Below are 19,393 nucleotides of genomic sequence, written 5' to 3'. Positions count from 1 at the left end.
AAATGGAGATTAGTTTCCAATCATAAGTAAATTCCCTTCATTTGTTCAATCACAGAACACAAAAAGGTCAAAAGTTCCCCACCCCTGGATCACAATTGAATCTAACCCAGAGTTACATCAAGTTTAAGCACAGCACTTAATACCCAAATGGAGGTCTTTTCTTCATCTTGACATGAGGCAAGTTCTCAGCAATCTTAGTTCCTGGGGAGACAAGGCTTATCAAGGCCACAAGATACATTGCCAGTCTCTTCATTAATTCATCCTCTGTCTGTAGAACAGTCCTAGAACCCCTGAAAACATTAGCAAAACCCTCTCCCAGGATTTCTGTAAACATACAACAAGAAAATCCTTCTTCAGGGCTTCTGAACCAACAGAAAGGTTCCCAGACCCCTGCAACAACAGCACTGTCCTTCACCAGTGGACAGTATTCACTCTGTCTGCAGGACAGTCTCCAGACCCCTGCAACAACAGCACTGACCTTTCACCAGTGGACAGTATTCACTCTCTGTCTGCAGGACAGTCTCAGGAGCTCTTAGCCAACAGCCAGGTTCCAGGACTTCTTCAACAAAAGGACTGTCTTTCACCAGTGGACAAATCTGGCAAAACAACATCAAAACAGACAGACAAAGTACCAGCAAAACAGCCATATCTCCTCAGTCCTTGGCAGCTCAGGGGGCAGGTCTCAAAAGTCCAGGGCAATTCAAAGTGGCCCCCAGCAATTCTCTCAGTCTCTCTCTCTGCCTCCATGAGGTGCTGCTTCCAAAAAGGTTCTTCTGCCTCTCTCTTGTCTCTCCAAATCTACGTCACCAGCTCCTCCCAGTTCAGGACTTTCTTTTCACATCAACAAGTCCATCCCACAGGTGGAATTAACAAGCTCTGGGTTTTAACACAATCAATTTGAAAACCAAGCCAATACAGGGGAATCTTTATACTCCATTACTATCACAGGCGCTGACCCAAACTTCTTGTGCTAGGAACCCAAGTTCTGGTCTCTGGCTTTGTGTGCTGGGGCCTCAGGTGCTGGCAGCTGGAGGTTGTAGGGGTCTGGCAGCTTACCTGGTGCTGAGCCAGGGTGAGCAACACTGGAGCTCTCGGAGCAAGGGTGGGGAGTCTGGCCCCGGGGGAATGCCTGCTTACCTGGGCCTTGCACTCAAATGTTTGGCTGCTGTGGAATATCTGCCAGCCTGGAGCTGTGCTTCCTGGAATTGTACTGAAGCACTGGGAAATTGGGCTGCTGGAGAATGCCAGCCCACACAGTGACTTTCCAGTCAGGTGTCCGCTGGTTCCCCTGCTTGTGCTGAGGCACGTGGGCATCCTGCTGTTGGCACTTGCCTACTCTACTACCCTGGGGCTCAGGATCTCCCCCTGGCTTGCTGAGGTGGGGCTTGCCGGGACACCTCCTGTCCTGTCCTCCTCCTCCTCCCCTAGAGCAAGAGAGTTCTTTCCTGTTAATCCCCCAAGGGCTATAAGACTGTTGTACTTGGTCTTTCTGCTGGCTCAGCTGTTCCAGGGTTTTTCATGGGATGATTCTGGGTTTTCAGAGATCAATAAGGGAAGGTGAAAGCAACTTACCTTTTGCTCTACCATCTTGTCTTCAGAAGCAGAACCCTAGTGAATAAAACTTAAGTCAGATGTAATGTTAATGGGATATAAGATCTTCCCCTCCAATTACTAAGACTCACACAGAGCCATTAAGGGAAACTTGCTTAGGGGAGGCTTGCTTATAGGAAGGCTTTCACACCTTTTGCTAATTTCTAATTAGGCACTGAATCACCAGGGTTGTGATGACTTCTGGCTCTAAGAAGTATACACATACTCTGAGTTGGTATTTTGCCTTGGGGGCTCACTTATGAGAAGGATCTTATGATTCCCTGGTCAAAATTCTGAGTGCCAGTGTGTTCAGAGCTCCCCAACTGCTCAGATATAAAGGCTCTCTCGATCCAGGGATATATATATATATATATATATATATATATATATATATATATATATATATGTGTGTGTGTGTGTGTGTGTGTGTGTGTGTGTGCGCATGTTTATGTATATGTATATATGTATATACACACATATATACACATATACATACACAAACACACACACACATAAGTAAAGTGTTTCGTTGATTCGGGCAGTTAGAATCCTGTCTGTTGGTCCTTATTTCTCTGCTTGTATTTTCTCTGAAGTTCAGGTTGCTGACTTTTCCCCTGAACTAGTGAATGTGATTAAAAAGATTGTTGACCCCTTGAACAGCTATCTTTCCTAGTAAAGCAGATCTAGGAACGTGTGCTAGCAGCCATCCTGGGGATGGCAGTGCAGTTGCCACTACACCAGACTTCATAACGTCATCTCCCACCACTTCCATCTACAGGCAGAGTAGAGACTGCCCATAGCTTTAGAAGAATTCTAAGAGATAAAAAGAAAAAGAGAAATTGTTTAGTGATGACTTGTTGATAAACACAAGGGATGTCAAGCCCATTCTTTATCTGTTGTTTGATTCAACTCAATTCAGAACAACTATTAGACATCACACTATTTGGGAAAACAAAACAAAACAAGAACTCTGCTAGGCAGCTGATCAAAATGATAGTACAGATAAAGAAACGGAAGGGACATCAGAGGTCATCTAGTTCAGCCCCCTCATTTTACAGAAGGACAAACTGAGACCCAGGGAGGTCATGTGACTTATACAAGATCACATGGATAGCAGAGATAGGGTTTGAACCCAGAACTGCTGACTCCATAGCACTTTCTGTTATACCATAACATCCCTGCTCTTACAATCTATTTGGGAAAATGCTACAGGGATAAAAATAATTACAGAACAAAGTAAAATATGATTAATATATCATTGCACAGGTACAAGGGCTATAATATGTGAAGAAGGAGAAACTCTTTCTCCTTGGTACCAATGAAGACTTCAAGGAGGAGATACCACCTCATCTGGACCAGGGAGAACAAGAAGGATTTCAACAGGTGAATGTTGTGGGCTGAGGGTAATGAGTGCATGCCACACAGAGGGGACTGACTGAGCAAACATGGAAGAAATTAAGAGAATCCTGTGATCTCTTCTCCCTGCTGCATCTTCTACCTTTACTTGGAACCCAGCAACCATATGAAACTGAGGAGTCAGCAAAACATCCCAATTAAGGCTGAGTTCATTTTCCAGGAGTATACATTTATCAGGAAGTTAAAAGGCACTCATCACTGACTGGGGGTTTTATCTTTAAATTGCAGTGCACGAGCTATGACCATTTAAAGTTCTATTTGTGTTTGATTTCTTAAAAATCAAATGAGATAGAAGAAACTCTAGTCTCTGGGCTGAACTGCATCGAAATAGTCCAAAAACGTGTGGCGGTTTATTCTATTGTTCCTGAAGATTTCCAAAGAAAGAAATTTCCAGACTGCCCCAGTAAGTTATTACTAAACTTAATAACCTTTCTATCAATTGTTATAATTAATACTCACCTTTATATAGAACTTTATGATTTTCTTTTGAAAAAAGTGACTTATGTAGGCATTTTAAAACAATTTTTGAGGCAAATGATTTCTCTCCCTCTCCCTCTCCCTCTCCCTCCCTCCCCCCCCCCCCCCCCCTCTCTTTCTGATGAGGAGTTCAGGTTGAGCAAAGTTATGTACTTGGTCAACAAGTTAATTTTATTTTTATTATATATTATGTGATATAATATATTATATAAATATATAATATTTATTATATTATTAAAATATATTTCATTATATTATTAAATTATTTTATTGAAATATTTATATTATTATAATATAATAATATATTATTATATTAATGATAATATATATTATTAATATTGTTTTTATTATATATTATAATTATATATTATCAATGAGTTTAATTAATTAAACACAGTTAATGTTTATTATCTGGGCACAGCCCAGACTCAAACCCAGGACTTCTGATTTCAAGTTCAATATTCCTTTCCCAATACAACTGTATCTAACTTATAGACTCAGGCTGTTATGGCCATAAAAATACCTTAGAGATCACCTAGTCTTTCCTGAAAAACAAACAAACACAAAATCAGGGTAATGAAGAACTGGATATGACTGAAAAGACCCGCCACCAACAAAAACTCTTACTTTTCTCCCCCCGGTTCCTCAATAACCTATGTTACCTGGATTAGAAACCAAGCCCCCAAAACACTTAACAGTTTTATCCCCAGATCTCCCCTCGTGGGGCCTTGCTATCCCAATTTACCAATCTGTCTCTTGGCTTCAGTCATGGCTCATTTCATTATGCAGGCATGATTTCACTCCCAGCCATGCTTCCACATTAATGTCACCTCATCCCACCCTCCTTCCAGTTCTGGAAACATAATTAAATCAATCCTGTCAGTGTTCCTAGAAAGAGTGTGTCAATCTATTCCACTGAGGCTCCACTGTCCACCCCAGTAACTTCCCAAACCAAAACATTCTTCTCTGGCCCTCACTCCCCTATTTGCATTGCCTCTCCCTATTGGATAAAGCACTTAATTTTTTTTCCTATTCATTCATTCATACGCTGGCACTCTCATTTTAAATTACTAGAATGAGAAAGGGGGAGTTCTTCTAAAAGCAGGTGACAACTACTATTAACATCCCTAAAGGGGGTACCAGACCCTCTCCCGCCTTGAGACTGCCTATAAGCAGCATATAAAGAAGAAAGAGCCCAGGCCTTTGGGTTGGTTTTTGCTAAATTGGCCTGAAAAGCAGATTGTGTTGGAAAGAATCAAAGCAAGGGACTCAAGTGAGATTTCATTTTGGCAGAGCAAAAAGGTCTGAGAAATTGAGTGAACTTGGTAGCTTTCCTTTGTGTTTTTGTTTGCCAGTGTTATAGCTCTAGGGAAGGTCCTATGCATTGGGCTGTGCTATAAGCTGCTGGATATCTTTGGAACATAATACAGGAGAGTGTTGGGTAGTAATGATTCAGCACCAACAGGTAAATGGCAGCTCTCTTCTTGACCGCACGTTCCCCATTCTCTTAGATCTGTCTGTGTCAGAATCCACAGGTTGTAAACAGCATACTAAAAGGGAAGAAACTCTCACCTCCCACCAGCTATGGAATCTGTTGTAAACCCTCCCACCCCACCCTCACCCCCACCCCAGTCTATTAGAAGACAAGACTCATGAAATCTTATAGTACATCTGAAAAACTAGACTCCACAAAACAATCGCCCAATTTAGCAATATAAAAAGATATGTAATGGAGACCATAAAGCATAGTGTATCTGGGATATGGAAGTAGGAGGGATACTTCCTCAAAGAAGCAGTGACAGGGAGATTCTCACCTCTGTGTACTTCTCAAAGGCTTCTCAAAGACCCATGACTCCCTGGGTCAGAACAGCATTTCATTCAGAAAAGATTCACTAAGGTCTGCCTCCAGATCACCAATGAGAAGGTTCATTTATCTGCATTGATTCATCAGGGATTTATTATACCTTTTGGAGCTTCCATAACACTAAGGAATATAATATTTGGGATAGTGAGAAAAGACCTGGACACTCACTCCCCAGGACGAGAGAGATCTGGAATCAAATTCTGTTTCTGCTGCTATGCAACTATGAACACATCACTCTACTTTTCTGTGCCTCAGTTTCCTTAACTGATGCATGGAGATAATAACTTCTACATCACTTTCCTCACAGAATTGTTGTTAGAATCAAATGAAACAAGCTAAATGAAATACTTTGCAAACTGTAAAATACCATATAAGTGTCTGTGATGGTGACAACTGCAATGAAAATAATGATAAACCTTGGGCAAGTGATTTAACGTCATTAAAATTCCATCTTCTAATGTGTAAAATTGGTTTGTTCTAGCTTTTAAATCCTCTGGTTCTACATGCATTCCTAGTGGCTAATTTCTGTTCTGTTACTCAGTGGGAGAGAGCAGTGATATCCAAGAAGCTCTGTGGAAAACAAGAACATTCAGGAAGGACCCAGAGGTTTCTGACCCAGGCTGCATCAGTAATTCTCTGCCTCATGTCCCATTGAAATTATTAAACTGGAGACCTCGAGGTTAGAGGTGCTGGAACAATCATGCTTATTGACATTTTTGTCTTCTGCATTCTGCAAAACTAATTCATAGCTAAAGAAAACTAGATATTATTCTAAATCTATTCTCTGTTTTGATCTTTTGAACAAATTTGAAACCTGGTTATAATATGTCATCTCCAGGTAAGTTGTGTGCATGCGATAGACATTGATATATGCATGCTTAGGCTTTATAGCTGCATAGTCCCACTAATTTAATTGAATCTGACTAAAGTTAGAATGTATTTGTTAAGTGTGAGATTCATGGAGTGCATATGTTCCCAAATTAAAGTGGGTTAAGATCTCAGAAGTTCTAGGTGTAGTCAGACCATAGGCTAAGAACAAGAAAGAGGATGGTTAGCTTCAAAGCCAGTGGTTACAGAAGCTGCCTTCATTCATTCAGCAACTGTTTTGAGTATCTGCCATGTACACTGCGCTGTGCTGGGGGTGCTACAAAGGTAATTGAGACAGAGCCCCTGCCCGCACAGAGCTTACAATTTGGTAGAGATAGACTTAATGTGTTTATGAGTGTGCATTTGTATGTTTATGTATCGGTATATGTTTATATGTGTGGAGGCACACATGTATACATGTGCAATATATACACAATATAGTTCATATTTATATTACACGCATATGCATGCATGTATGCACATATGTGCAAATATAGGTAGGAAATAGCACAAATGTACATTAGAGGGAGATAGACTATGTCTATCTATGGATATGTACATCTCTCTCTATAGATATCTGGATATAGATAGATATCTAGACAGAGATAGATTTATTTGTTCTATCTCCCTCTAACATGTATATATTGTATATATAAATGCGATATATATATTGTATTAATGTGTGTTCTATCTCCCTCCTATCTATACATGCATATACAACCTATATGATTATGTACATATGAGTGCATGTGTATACATACATACATACACACATAAGTGTATTTGTTCTATCTCCCTCTACCAAGATGTACATATATGTATACATGCATGTGTACATTATATATGTGTGTATACACTAGAAATATAAATTTATGTGTATATATGCTAGTTATGTACACATTATACACATACATATTATGTCTATATAAAATATAAATTAGAATATAATTACAAAAGAAGAACATAAAATGCTATGAGATCAAATGAGACAAATAACATAGCTATGGAGATCTAGAAAGGCTTAATGAAAGAAGTGAATTTAGAGTTGGACCTTGGACGATGGCTAAGAGGTACAGAGGCAGAGAAGGGAGCATTCATCTCAGGTTTAGCCAGTAGCCTGAGTAATAGTGCAGAAGTGGGCAACCTCTAAATATTGAAAAGGAATGGTGAGTAATTCAGTATGAAGGAAACAAAGAATGTGCCAAGTATGAAATGAGGCTGAAAAGGAGCATTGGTGTTGCAGCTCAGTGGATGTGGATGGAGTCAGAAGAACTGAGTTTGAATTCTGGCTTTGTTATTAACTGCCCCTGTGACCTTCTGCAAATCCCTTGACTTTTCTGAACCTCGTTTTCTTCAGCTGAAAAATGAAGGGGTGGGACTTAATGATCTCTGCGCTCCCTTCCAGCTTGAAATCTATGATCTAATGAATGGCTTTGAGTTCTAGTTAAAAGAGTTTGGACTTTATTCAGTAGATATTATGTCTAGCTTATGTTCAAACAGCACTTTATGCTTTATAAATGGTATTGTGATTACTGTAATATTTTCAGCTCTTGAAAGGTTTGTAGCAGTGGAGGGCAAACCTGATTATGCCTGCACACCAGGAAGACTTATCTGACAGCATTGTACGAAAAAAATATAATCATAACATATTTACATAGAACCTCACATTTTACAAAGGGCTGCAACTCAAATCCAGGATCCTCGTTCTATATCACTATGAGAAAAGGATCTGAGAAATTTCAGGGTTTTATCCTGTGTAACAATTTTGAAGCTCTTTCTTGCCTGTGCACATCTATTCTCATTGTTCCTTGTAGGCATGGGGCATTTGTTGTATTTGGATACATTGCATATGTGTGACCAGCAGTTCCCATGTGTCTATCCCTATTATTACTGCACAAAATCACATATGTGCAGACAAAACCAGACTCATAGCCCTACAAGATTGGAGACACAGAGTGAATCATAGTCCCTGCAACCCCATGCCCAGCATTGGAGAAGGCCAACATGCATGAGGAGGAGGAGAGAAAATTGTGGCCCTTCCTAGGAAGCAGAAATAACAGCTAGGCAAGGCAACTGAAGGGGAGGCAGTTTGAGGCTATGAGCTATTGAGAAGGCTACATAGACTGGACTATAAAATAATTAGCCAAAAATACAGGACAATTAGATAGTACAGTGGATAGAATGCCAGACTTGGAGTCAGGAGGACCTGAATTCAAATCTAAACTCAGACACTTACTAGATATGTGAGCCTGGTCAAGTCACTTAACCCTGTTTGCCTCAGTTTCCTCATCTGTAAAATGAGCTGGAGAAGGAAAGGCAAACCACTCCTGTGTCTTTGCCAAGGAAACCGTAAATGGGTTGTGAAGAGTCAGACGTGGCTGAGCAACAAAAGTAAAAAATACTGACCAGAAAGGAAAAGTTAGTATAGAAAGGAATTGAGATAGGGGTGTGTGTGTGGGGGGGGGGTGTGCGTGTGCACGCATGCATGTGTGTGTGTGTGCATGTAGACACAAAGCCCCAAAACACATTCACCACATTTATCTATATAATTTGGACCTATGGGATGTAGGTGAATAGAATAACAATATGCTTTTCAGATTCAGCAATGGGTGGTATCTCCTAAGTTGTTTTCTTTTTCTCTTTAAAAGACATTTTTGGTGAAGATAATTTATCTTTATCTGTTTTTTTCTCTTCAAAATAAGCCCCCATTCTTTTTAAGTATTCAAAAAATGTCTAGTGATTGCTTCCTCTGTGCCTGGCATTATGTTTGGTGCTAGGTAGCACAAAAGCGGTGTAAGACTCAGTCCCTGCCATTGGGGAGGTCACAGCTGAGCTGGGGAGTAATGACAGCACACATAAAACATTTAGTGAATGAGACGAATCGTTAAGCAGCCTGCCTTGGTCAGACCCCTTCTGAATCTAGGCACTTTCTTTTAGGATAGACACGAACAAAAAGCGTTCTCGTCTTGAGGAGTGTGACCACGATGGTGAGGTGACTAGAGCGCTTGCCATATACAGATCTATTAAAAGGGCTAGGGATATCTCGCTCAGAGAGGATGTGGTGGGGATAAGGGGTAAGGGGGAATGAGAAATCTTCAGGAATCTGAAGAGCTGTCATGTGCAAGATAGATTAGACTTGTTTTCTTTGGCCCCAGGAGGCAGAACCAGCAATACATAGAAGACAGAAAGAAACAGAATTCAGCTTAATGTATCTTCCAAACAATTGGAGCTTTCCAAAAGGGGGCTGTGCTGTCTCAGGATGCAGTGTGTTTTCTATCATTGGAAGTCTTCAAATGGACACAGGATGATTTTGCTTGTCAGAAACATTGCTGAAAGGATTTATGTTCAAATGGTAGATTGTCTCTGATGTCTCTTCCAATTCTGATATCCTGTGATGCTGTAAAGATAATGTTATTTATGTGTAACACATATATTGTCTTACATATGAGAACATTATAGATTCATGTTATGTAATACCGAGTTATGTACTATAGATAGAGAATAAGCTACTATATGTGTAGGAAGCATGAACAAGGACATAAGTCCCCAGGACATCAGTTCCCAAGATGCTTAGGAGAAATTCCTTGGACATTTTCAAAAATGTTATGTGCCTGGAAATAGGGTAGGATTAATCAAACCTTTCAGACAGAGACCATGCTATAAACCTCAAGTTCACTGTCAGGAAATTCAATCTGAGGGGGCAGAATCAAGATGGTGGAGTAGAGGAAACAATCAGCTAACCTCCCCCAACGTTCCTTTCCAAGCAACTTTAAAATAGTTATTCAATTAAAATTCTGGAGTTAGAGAATCAACAAAAGATCCAAGTGAGACACCCAGCAGTGCCACTACTAGTTCTATATCCTAAAGAGAACAAAGAGAAAGAAAAGGGGCCTATATACACACAAAAATGCTGATAGCAGTTGTTTTTGTGGTGGCAAAGGGTTGGAAATTAAGGGGATGCTCATCAATTGGGGAATGGAAGGACGAATTTTTGGCATACGATTGTGATGGGATACTGTAGTGCTATAAGAAATGTCAATAAGAGTGATTCAAAAAACATGGGAAGACCTTAATGAACTGATGCAAAACAAAGTGAGCAGAACTAGGAGAACATTGTGCAAAATAATAGCAATATGGATGATCCACTATGAAAGACTTAGTTACTCTGATCAAGACAATGATCCACAATAATTCCAAAGGACTCATGATGAAAAATGCTACCCACTTCCAGAGAGAGAACTGATAAATTCTGAGGGCAAATTGAAATATAACTTTCTCACTTTATTTTTCTTGCTTTTTAATGACATGGCTAATATGGAAATATGTTTTGCATGACTTCACATGTGTGATTGATTTCATGTTGTTTGCTTTCTCAGTAGGTGTGTGAGGGGCAGGAGGCAGGGAAAGAATTTGGAACTAGAAATTTTTTGCAAAAGAATATTAAAAAATAAATAAATGTTTTTCTTTAAAGTAAAGAAAAAAAAGAAACACAACCAGGGGATAGAATCTTGCTGTAAAATTTTACCCATACAAAATTTGATGTCCAAGTACAATATATCATTTTTTGAGAACCAGTGCATATGAAATAGTTGAAAGATTAGGCAATATGCTTAGTCTACCAGAATAGTCCCAGAGAATAATAACTAGGGTCCTGAAAAGAGAATATATCTCAATCATCTTTTGACTATAAAAGAGTCAGATTCCTTGGATACCTAAAGGACAAGAGTAATGTAGAATTGGAGAAATTAATTCTGAGAAAGGCCCATCCATCATTTTCAGACAGTTCTCACTAGAGGATGGTCCATATTGAGAGCATCCAGGTCACAATTCATATAATAAGGAAATGGCATGTTAGTACTCTCTTGAGGGCTGAAGATTGCCCAAACAGAATTGAAAGTGTTGTATCCATAGACTACATCTTTCCCACCTAAAAATGCATCTCTGTTGATCCTAAGGAAATGGAAGCTGCCTAAAGAGTCTGATAGCAATGGTTTATCTGGGTCATCCATAGACTCAGGATTGAGATTGGAAACCAGAGTAATTGAGGATACCAAGGCCACATAATTTGTATTGTAGGTTGAAAGAGAAACACTAAGTCGATTTGCTCATTTACAAGACAGAAATATGATTCCCCAGGGGTAATAGATGGTTATATATATACAGCCAGATCATTCCCATTAATGAATTTTACGTAACTTCAACAGGTACTGTTATATATGGCTGTTACGTATGATGTACTTAGGGTAATTATCTTTGACTTCACTATATATAAAAGGTGTTTATGATGTGTGGCTAGAACTGCTCCAGTGTACCAGGAGGGATTTGCAGGGTGTGCATTTTTTTTTCCTGAAAGGAGACTTTGGATTTGCAGGGTGTGCATTTTTTTTTTCCTGAAAGAAGACTTCCTAAAATTTTTGGTCCCATGATACTTGAGGATGACTGAACACAATTCATTAGAACAAATTTCTTGAATAATATTTCTGAAAAAATGCTATATGTTGAAGTCAAAACAAGGCAACAAGCATTTCTTAAGCTCTTACTGTTTACCAAGGACTCTCTCTACTCATGATTGCAGATAAAAATACAAGCAAAAAATAAAGCTAGTTCCTGCCCTAAAGGAGTTTTCATTCTAATGAGAAAAGACAACACAAATTGGACATTTTAAAGAGAATAGTGGGACTTACCTACATGGAGGCATGGTGTACAACCTGGGAAGTCAAAAATAGAGCGAAGGGAATGAAGGTTAGTCATCCTTAGCCCCTTTCCAAAATGGAGGCCTTGGAAGGAACTCAGCAGTGAGAGAAGGGGGCTGGCATGACAGATGGATATTCCAGGGTGAGGAGGACTCAGGTTCAGAGGAATATTCCAGGGATAAGACTGTAAATGAGGCATGGCATTAGTCTGGAAACTCAGAGCAGGGACAGGAGGGAAATGGATGTGTAGCATCACCTGCCAAAATCTCTTATGGGTAGGCAGTATTCTGAAGGGGGACTAGGCTTAAAAATGTGAGTTTATAAGAGGGAGCCATGAGCAGAGGAATGGATATGCTGTCTGTTGTAAATGGAATGAGGATAGAAATGAGCCATTCTGAGCTTAGTGCCAGCCATGGTGGTCCTATACCTAGGATCCTGAATCAAAAGTCAAGAAATCAGCAATTATGTAGCCTGCCCCAAGGGGCTCGCACAGAACTCCAGAAGGCTTTTTACCACACAGCAAGTTCTGAAAAGCCCATATCACCATCCTGGTATGGGGCTGGGGTGTGGGGGTTTGAATCATAATCCCTCTCTAGCCCATAAGGCTGCACTCATTTGTATTTGAGGACAGAAACTGATGCTACTGCCTCTAGGTTCTCTCTTGTTACACACATTCTTTTTGAAGGTTTTAATTAGCTGCTTTTGTTACAAGATTGGTGGCTCCTGTCATCACAGGACAATGTGTTGTGTCAGTACTGGTTCAGGTCATGATTTACATAACTGATTACCCCAAATAGCCAAACTGAATTTGCGAACAATAGCAAAGAGATCCAGAATCAGAGATTCCAGAAACTTAGGGAACAGTTATTAGATAATATTGTGCTAATTGTGTGGTATAGACAATAAGTTCAAAAGGAATAAAAAGACTGATTGACATGGACTGATGTTGGAAAAAAAGGTGTCATCAATGAGGTGGGCCATGAACTGAGGTTTTAAAAGGCTTAAATATGTGGTTGGGAAGTTGGAGAAGGGAGGAAACTGAGGTCAGAAGGAAAGAATATAGACCATATAAAAGCAAGAGAAAGGCACAGAGGCAAGAGAGAAAATGGTCTATATGGAAGTTAAAACCCAACTCAAGTAGAACTTAAATATAGCAAAAAGGTGTTTTCAAAGTAAGTTTTAATCACAATGATATGATGAATTTTTGATGTTTCTCATTATGTAATCAAGCCCCAAAGTATGTGAGTTCCCCTTAAAATGTTTATGAGCAACTTAAAACTCCTAAGGCTTTGATTAGGAGTGTTAGAGGGTGTGTAACTAGATAGGGAGGTGACCAAGGGTTAATTCAAAAACTTCTAAGACCTCTTCAAAAACTAGAACTCTTCTAAAGCAAAAATGTACATAAATATTTCATTTAATCAGATACTCTTGTTGTTTAATCTGCTAGGAAAAATGACAGAAAAGAATTTGCCCTGAAAATATTCCTGAGCCAGAGGAAGCTTCTCACAGATCACCTAAGTCAAAATCCCTTCAAGGAAGGGATATGAGGTTAGAATCTCACCAATAAAGTACTGAATTCCACATGTCTTATTTATCAAAAGAGAGGATTTATCCCTAAAGAGTAGTCGCTTCAATTCAGGCTTCAATAAAATGATCAGTTCTAGAACATCAGGTCTGGGCAAAAGAAAATCTTTAAATATTCTAGAATAGCTTCTACAAAAGTTAATAGAATGATGTTAGGAAATTTCCCACTTTCTTCATATTTTTATTTAATCTTCTAAATTATCAGATAGGAAATAATGATTCATTTTGGTTTCTGAATTTATTCCATGACTCTTTGTGGTTAATTTGGATTTTCTTTTCAAGGACATTATTGTCCTTTGGCGTTCATGAAAGCCCCTGGAAACTTTGTTGATTGTTGTCCTTTGTGCTTGAAGAGGATTTAAATGACATCACCATGTCAGGGTCAAGGTATAGAGTGTCCAACTGTGGCTGATCAAATCAATACAGGCTCAGAAGACTCTACCACAGGTCAGGCACAAATAGTCCATTGAATAAATTTGCAGTGGATATTTCTCTAAATTTGTGTATCTCATTTCTTTTGAGCTGCTGCCATTCTGCTTTGCTCATAGAACATCTATACATATTGAGAAAGCTTCACGATTGTGTTGTGTTGCTTTGTTTTGGTAAGGACCTGATATGTCATCAGGATAGGGAAATCACAGGGTAGAAACTCCGTCCACGATTTCAGAGAAAATAAAAGGGAGAGTGAGGAGGATGAGTGTTGCAGAAATAGGGGATATCAAGTGAAAGAGTACAAAGATGAGAGATGGCGGGTCATGTTGAAGAGCTACAAGTAGACCGGTGCTGCTGTCTCATAGAGGATGCAAAGGAAAGTAAAGGTGAGGAGATTAGAAAGGTAAGAAGGCTCCAGGTTATGAAGAGCACAAGCACCAAAGAGATGAGTTCATATTTGATCCTAGAGATAATACAGTCACCAAACCTATACTTTATGAAAATCGTTCTGGCCACTTAGATAGTGGAGGATAGATCAGGTAGGGAAGGTCAGTCTACCAGGAGGCTCTTAGAAGAAGCCAGGCAAGAGATGATGCTGAGTGCGTGCAGGCGGTGTTTTTGTAAGTGGAGAGGAGACCTGTGTGGGAGATACAAGACACGCTATGAAGGCAGAAGCAGCAGACTTGACAACAGATTAGGTGAAGTTCAAATAAGGAGTTGAGAGCGTTTCTGAGGTTAAAAACCTAAGTAACTGGGAAGGTATTGGTGTCTGCAATAGCAATATGAAATCTAGGGATTAGATAGTGTTGGGGTAGAGGGTTATGGGGCAGAAAATGAGTTCTATTTTGGATGTACTGAGTCTGAATACCTACTGGACATTCAATTCCAAAGGTCCAAAGGCAGATCAGGTGACAAGGGACTGATGCTCAGGAATGGTGTGAGGGCTAGGAATCATCTACATAGAGAAGACTATGGAACCCATGAATACTGAGGAGAAATCACAGAATTTGAGAATGTGAAGGGACCTCTTCATGACCACCTGGTCTAATACATGCACAAAAAGATTTCACACTATTATATACACCCAACAAGTGCTTATCCAGTCTCTGCTTGAAGATCTCCCTAGGACCGAAGCTCTCTATTTCTTGATGAAGGTCATTCCATGTTCGGATGGTTCTAATTGTTGACTGTCATTTTTTTTCCTGACATCAAGCATAAATTTGCCTTTAAAATTTTTTTCATGTAAATAATATTTTATTTTTTCCAATTACATGCAAAGATAGTTTTCAACATTCATTTTTTATAAGATTTGGGTTCCAAATTTTTCTCCCTCTCTTCCGCCCCTCACCTCCTTCCCAAAGCAGCAAGAAATCTGATAGAGGTTATGCACGTGCAATCATGTTAAACATATTTCCACATTAGTCATGTTGGGAAAGAAGAAATGGAACAAAAGGGAAACACACACAATCAAAGATAGTGGATATAATAGGTTTTGATCTCCATTCATACTCCATCAATTCTATCTCTGGATGTGGATAACATTTTCCATCATGAGTCTTTTGGAATTGTCTTGGACCATTGTGCTTCTGAGAAGAGCTAAGTCTATCATTGTTGATCATCACACAATGTTGCTGTTATTGTGTACAGTGTTCTCTTGGTTCCCCTCACTTCACTCAGCATCGGCTCAGGTAAGTCTTTCCAGATTGTTCTGAAATTTGTCTGCTCATCATTGCCTTCTTGTAATTTCCAGCCTCTTCCTCATATGGCTCTGTGAAGTTAAATCGAACAAATGTAATCCCTCCTCCATGTAACATCCTTATAAATAAATGAAGACAACTATCATAGGTACCCCTAATCTTCTATTTTTCAAGCTAAATACACCCTTTTTTAAAAAAATGATCTCTTTATGTCACAAATTCAAGATCCTTCACCATTCTGGTTTGCTCTCCTCTAGACACTGTTAATATTTCTCTTAAATTATGGTGCCCAAAATTGAACACAATACTTGAGAAAAGGGGTGGCAAGGACAGAGTTTAGTAAGATTGTCACTTCCCTATTCTTGGAATCTGAGACAGATAGTAGTACAGTGAATGGAGTGCCTGGCCTAGAGACAGGAAGACCCGAGTTCAAATTTGACCTCAGACACTTACTAGCTGTGTGTCACTGGGCAAGTCACCTACCCCTGTTTGCCTCAGTTCTTCATCTGTAAAATGAGCTGGAGAAGGAAATGGTAAGACCTCTCCAATATTTTTACCAAGAAAATCCAAATGGGGTCACAGAGAATTGGACAAGACTGAAAAATGATTAAACAAAATTCCTGAAATCTGTTTACCTCTTAATTTAACTCAAACATAAGTTTTTTTTTTTACTTCCACATCAACATTGCTAACTCATTTTGAGCTTGTAGTTCACCAAGACCCCTAGATCTTTTTCAGAACAACTACTGTCTAACTATACCTCCACTTATACTTGTGAAGTTGATTTTGTTGTATCCAATTATAAGACTTTACATTTACCTCTATTGAATTTCATCTTTCAAGATTCAACCTAGTGATGCAGCCTACTTGAACTGCTTTTGGATCCTGCTTTTGGATCCTGACTCTATCATCCATTATGTTAGTTATCCTGCCCAACTTTGTGTCATCAGCAACGTTGATCAACATGCCATCTCTGCAAGTACAGATCCCTGGGGTATTCCACTGGTACTTCCCCCATGGTGACGTTGGATCAATCAATAACAACTCTTTGAATATGGCCTTCCACCTACTTCCATATTCTGCTTCTATTATTGTATAATCCATATCTCCCCATCCTCTTAAGGAGAATAGTATGATATCCTTTATCAAAGGCATCATTAAAATCTAGGTAAACTCACTTCGTCTTCTAGCTTAATAACCCTGTCAGAAAAGGAAGGCAATTAGCTTGGCATGATCTGTTATTGATGAAGCCATGGTGTTTCCTTGTAATCACCATTTCCCTTTCTAGATGTTTGACAACACCTGTTTAATGATCTGTTATAGAATATCTCTAGCCATCAGAGTGAGGTTCACGGCCCTATTTTTAGGGTTTCTTAGACTTTATTTTTTTTTTAATCAGGACATGTGCTGTTTTCCAATCATGTGGGACCTTTTCTGTTTTCCATGATCTTTCAAATGTTAGTAACAATGGCTCAGCAATCACAGCTGCCAGCTCTTTTTACTTGAGGATATACTTCTTTTGGGCAGATAACTTGAATTCATCAAAGGCAATTAGGTTCTCTTCTACTCTCTCCTTACTTATTTGGGGTATTAATTCCATTTTAATCGTTTCTGTTCTGTAATTTCCAATGTAAACATATCTCTCCTTTGCAGAAAACATAAAAAGATAAGATGTAAGCAGTTCTGCCTTCTTTCTTTTCAGTTATCATCATTCTATATACCACAAGCAAAGGCTATATCATTTCATTTATCTTCCTTTTTCTCCCACTTTTTTTTTGTTGTTGTTGTCTAGTCAATTAGTTGGATCCAACTCTTCATAAAACCGCATTTGGGGTTTTCTTGGCAAAGATCCTGGAGTGGTTTGCCATTTCCTTCTCCAGTTCATTTTCCAGATGAGGAGACTAAGGCAAACAAGGTGAAGTGACTTGCCCAGGGTCACACAGCTAGGAATCTGAGACCAGATTTGAAATCCTGTCCTCCAGGGCTAACACTATCCACTAGCTACTTCCTTCACTGGCCTCAGGTAGTTCAGAGATATAGCATTCTTATCACTCTACAGGATCCTGACAGATTCTTATATCCATCCTCAGTCATCTGGCCTTATTTCCATTTTCTGTACAATTCTTTCTTTCTTTTCTTTTTTTTTTAAGGTTATTTGTCCTTGAGGTTCCCATCAGTTCTACCCTCAGCAAATTGTTTCTCCTTGTTAGCATGAATTAGACTGAAAATATAATTCCCTCTTGTTGTTTCCTTCACCTTCTGAAGGGTGAAATTTTCATTAAGGGAAGTTAGGGAATTATTAACTATTCTGTTTTTAGCAGAAAACTCCAAAATATTTCTGGATAACTGAAGCTCCTGATCACTGCTACATCATATCTTTCTGCCAGGTCTGTGATTTGTTTCCCAAGCTTCTCATCTATTTTCTCCATCTGTCTGGGTGGTCTGTAGTGTTCTCTGACAAAAAATCATCACTCCTGTTTCTCCCTCCTTTGACCTTCACCCAAATAATGTGCATCATGTTTCCTTTCCCCGATTCCTGGATTTCCTTTCATGTTTATACCTTTTTAATCTGCAGTGCTCCTCACTTTTGCCTTTTCTGTTTCTTTTTATAAGAAATATGCATCAAAAGCCATAGGCCAGTCATAGGATTCATTCCATGAAGCCTTGGTGATGTCTCTGAGGTGTAATTTCCCCTCTGGAATTAAAGCCTTGAATACTTCTTTGTTGTTAGAGCCTAGCACTCTGCTAGGCCTAGGAATACAAAGGAAAGTGAAAGTCACTCCTTCAAGCTGACATTCTTTCATAGATATGCAAATATGCATATCTCGCCATATGCAGATGTAAGTATATACATAGTCAATAAGATATAATTAGTGTAGAGACATTAGCAGTTATGGTGACCACAAAAAGCTCCATGCAAAAAGGTGGTACCCAAGCTCAGTCAAGAGGCAGAGATGAGGAGGCATTTCAGGCGTGTTGGGACATTATCCAGAACAATGATACAGAAGATAAATTATGGGGCATCAGAGGAGAGGGAAAGCAAGACGCCCACTCTGGCCAAAAGATATTGCATGAAGAGTAAGATTGTGATGCCAATGTGGTACTTTTGGCGGAGACACTCGTCAGGCAGTTAAAGATGCAGGTCGGAAACTCGGGAAAGGGTTTAGGGATCCAGATGTCAATGTGCTTGTCATCTGAATAAATATGACCATTGAACCCAAGGGTGTGGGTAACAACTAAAAGAGAGAGGGTAGAGATGAGGGGGTAAAAGACAAGTGGGCACAACAGTCTGAACACAACGCCTATTGTATTTACATAACTTCTGTGAAATAGATCATTGAATCAGACAATCTTAGAACAGTGCAGACTTTGCTACTCACACTATCTCCAAACAAGCATTTGCATTAGAAGAGAACCATGGTGCTAGCAGCTAAATTCCATTTTCAGTGCAGACACCCAGCTCTCATTTCATATAATAAGTGGACATAAACCCCAGGGCTTTCTCCTATACTCTGCTCTGAGTCATGTCATCTCAGAGATATCAGATGAAGAATTGAACTGAAAAATAGGTCTCTGGTCGTAAAACCTGATGATTGCTGTCAGTTATCATGACGAGTCGTTTTAGTTGGGAAGGCTATTAGAATGCTCCTGGGAAATCCTCTGGCTGCCTGCGCGACAGTTTTATTTATTTTGTTTTGGTCAGAGCATTCACTAGTCTAGGAGCAACCATTTCCACTAGTTAGGAAGAAAAGCCATTTATCATTTGAAATAAG

Source organism: Petaurus breviceps, unplaced genomic scaffold (genome assembly GCF_028583685.1).
Source record: "Petaurus breviceps papuanus isolate PSGF00001 unplaced genomic scaffold, PetGlider_PUasm1.0 38, whole genome shotgun sequence".
NCBI classification, from domain to species: Eukaryota; Metazoa; Chordata; class Mammalia; order Diprotodontia; family Petauridae; genus Petaurus; species Petaurus breviceps.
Note: the sequence above shows the minus strand (reverse complement) of the source record.